At 38.6% G+C, this 3,465-nt stretch overlaps 1 pseudogene; it reads right to left on the bottom strand.

Annotated features, from left to right (window-relative positions):
* Positions 1–1,812: 1,812 nt before the first annotated feature.
* On the bottom strand, positions 1,813–3,136 carry LOC114089101 (lipoyl amidotransferase LIPT1, mitochondrial-like; annotated as a pseudogene).
* Positions 3,137–3,465: the final 329 nt, after the last annotated feature.

The raw sequence follows: 3,465 nt of genomic DNA, 5'->3' as shown, positions 1-3,465 counted from the left end.
TTTAGGGGTAAGGGGAGAGATTGTGGTACTAAAAACAAGTTGCAGGTCAAATGTGGGATTGGGAAATCTTTTGAGGTCACAACACAGAGTTTTAGAGCAAGGGGTCAGGAAGAAGGTTTGAAGACTGACTGAGTCCCAGTGCCTGAGCAGGGCACATAGTAACTGTCAGCAAATAGGTGCCAGTTAAGCGAACAGAATCTTCCAATATCTAGGCTGGGGCTGGGCTGTAGCCCAGTGGTAGAGCACTTGCCTAGCACATGTGAGGCACTGGGTTAGATTCTCAGTAACACACACACACACACACACAAAATAAATAAATAAATAAATAAATAAATAAGTAAAGGTATTGTGCCCACCTACAACTAAAAATAAATAAATGAAAATCTCCCAATATCCAACTGATAGATTTGTCTGTCTGTCTAAACACAGAAGTTTAGAATCCTAGGCAACCAGAGAGTCAGCTCATTTAACCTTCTGAAGTCACCACTCCACATCCTTCCTGCCATTCTACAGAATAGGAGACTGAGTCTCAAATACAGGTGACTTGCATAAAGCTACTGGGTAAGGCAATCGTCAGTCCAAGCCTGGGTCCTTGGGAATGAACAGAAAGTGACTATTCTGGGCTGTCCCAGGGAGATTTGGGCCCTCACCAAGAAAGAAGATGTAGGTTCCTTTGAAATACACAGGATCAAGGAGACCTATAGAAGCTCTGGAGTAGGGCTCCTTGGAAGGTCTCCTGTGTAAAATAGTGCCTCCTGGCCTTTCTGCCCAAAGCCTTGGGTTTCTTTGTTTATTAGTTCAGCAGATACTATTGAACACTTTTTTTGGGTGCTCCACCACTGAGCCACATCCCCAGCCCTATTTTGTATCTTATGTAGAGACAGGGTCTTACTGAGTTGCTTAGCACCTTGCTTTTGCTTGCTTTTTTTTTTTTTTGCTCTTGCTGGCTTTGAACTTGCCATTTTCCTGCCTCAGCCTCCCAAGCCATGAACACTTTTTTTTTTCAAATATGAAATTCCATACATTATTATTATTATTATTATTATTATTATTATTTTGCATTACTGGGATCGAACCCAAGGCCTTGTGGATGTTAGGCAAGTGTTCTTCTATAAAGCACAATCCCAGCCCTTTAAAATTAAAAAAAAAAAACTTTAAAAAAATTGTTCTAATTATTGATACATGACAGCAGAATGCATTTCGATTCATTGTACAAAAAATTGTTTTTACATTTTGTGGTAGGTTCTTGCTAAATTGCCCAAGGAACTTTCAATCCTCCTGCATGGGCCTCCAGAGTAGATTGTATTATAGGCTTGCACTGCCACACCTGGGTAACTCAGTGATTTAAAAAAAAAAAATGTTTTTAAATGAAACTACATACTTTTTTAATATTTATTTTTTTAGTTTTAGATGGACACAATATCTTTATTCTTTTTTATTTTTATGTGGTGCTTAGGATTGAACCCAGTGCCTCACCTCATGCAAGCTAGGTGAGGACTCTACCACTGAGCCACAACCCCAGCCCAACTCAGTGATTTTAATAACTTTATCAAATGGTGCAACTGCCACCATAAATTATTTTAGAACATTTTTATGCATTTAAAAGTTTTATTTTCCAGGCTGAGGCAGGAGGATTGAAAGTTAGAGGCCCTAAGCAACTTAGTGAGACCCTATCTCAAAATAAAAAATAAAAAAGGGTTGGGGATGTGGCTCAGTGGTTAAATGCCCCTGGGTTCAATCCTATTACAAAAAAAAAAAAAAAAGTTTTATTTTTCTCATTAAAACTGTCAGTATAAAGAAAGTTATTTGGAATCACATTATACCTTTAATTTTTTTCATGGAGAATATTTCCTTTATTATGTAGTTCCAGGCCTTCTGGACATATTCTAAGTAATGTATTTGTTAACATGGTAGTTTCAGTTGGGCAAAACATGACGCCAATAAAATTGAATTTAATTTGTCACATATTTCCAGTGGTAACCAATGATCGGCTGCTTCAACATTGCAGATTTCAAGTCTTCATTTCTTCGCATCTATGAATACTTCAATCTCCAAGTGTGATTGTTTATATAACACATTAAAGGTAGTATTTATACTAAACTTTGGTGTTTTGCCATTTATCCACTCCCAGGTTTGTCAATCTTTGGCTTTGCTATTCATTCCAGGAAACAGTGTTTCATCTGTTGGACTCATTAGGTCAATATGATTATCAATCTGATGATAAATAGCATGCTCTGCAGCAATAGCATTGATCAGTACTTTGCAGGTAGAACAGGATATTTTACCAAAAGATTTTTCAATACAGAAGATATGCTAATAGTGTCATTGTTCTTGATCCCTTGGTAAGGGCTCTTTAGTAAAGAAGACAAAGAGATTCCATCAGTACTACATAATAAGGTGTAAATGGTGAAAAGCCTTAGTTTGATCGAACTTTGATCCTGGAATTTTAAATTGTCCACCAAGTAAAAGGACGAATCTTTTGGTAGCCTGCACATCCAGCTGGGGTTGGACAGCATTCAGTGATCTCACAACTAATTTCAGATTTTCCATTCTATAATACTTGTTTTTGGTTGTAAGGAAAGTCAAATTGATATTACCCATATGGTAGTAAACTATTCCTCCTCCATTTCCTTTCCAGGCCAGTTTTATACCTTCTCCCTCATCAGATTTAGGTTATATTCTTTTTCTTTTTTTCCTTTTTTTTTAAAGAGAGAGAGAGAGAGAGAGAGAGAGAGAGAGAGAGAGAATTTTTTAAATATTTATTTTTTTAGTTTTCGGCGGACACAACATCTTTGTATGCGGTGCTGAGGATCTAAGAACCCGGGCCACAAGCATGCCAGGCGAGCGCGCTACTGCTTGAGCCACATCCCCAGCCCCTAGGTTACATTCTTGCCAAGGATTCTGATGCTTACCAATTACAACAGAGGGAAAACTCTTCCAGAAGAAAAGAATTGGCTTGTCTTCTAGATTTGCATGGTCGCGGATCCAATCTTCAACAGCCAAATTTTGATATACATAATTGGAAATTGACTGTAAAATGAGCCCACTTTCTGTTGTGTTTTTAAAGCCAGCTGCCTGGGACCTTGTGGTTACAAAGTAACTGGAAACAATTCTTCACTGAAAATGGGATCAACATGCTAGAATCTCATTATGGTGGTGTGTACATTTTACTCCTCTTTTTGGCTCTCTGTGGTTGTGTACACAGCTGGCATCTGCCATGTTTTAAGTTATCCCACTTTCTTTAGTTTGGGATCAACCATTCCTAACAGTAATCAGGTTATCCCAAGAGCTGAGAGTAAACTGCAAACCCATCAGCACTAGCCCCTGAAGGCCTGAGGTAGCTCACATGAAGAGCCAGACTCAGAGTTCCTATTCCTTGCCCTCAGCCAAATGGTCCCCAAGGACCCAGCAGAACTTACTGCTGCCCGCTGCAAGAAAGTCTTAGATATTTAGAACATTTTCATT

This window comes from Marmota flaviventris, chromosome 13, assembly GCF_047511675.1.
Source record: "Marmota flaviventris isolate mMarFla1 chromosome 13, mMarFla1.hap1, whole genome shotgun sequence".
NCBI classification, from domain to species: Eukaryota; Metazoa; Chordata; class Mammalia; order Rodentia; family Sciuridae; genus Marmota; species Marmota flaviventris.
Note: the sequence above shows the minus strand (reverse complement) of the source record. Positions and strands in the feature narration are given on the sequence as shown.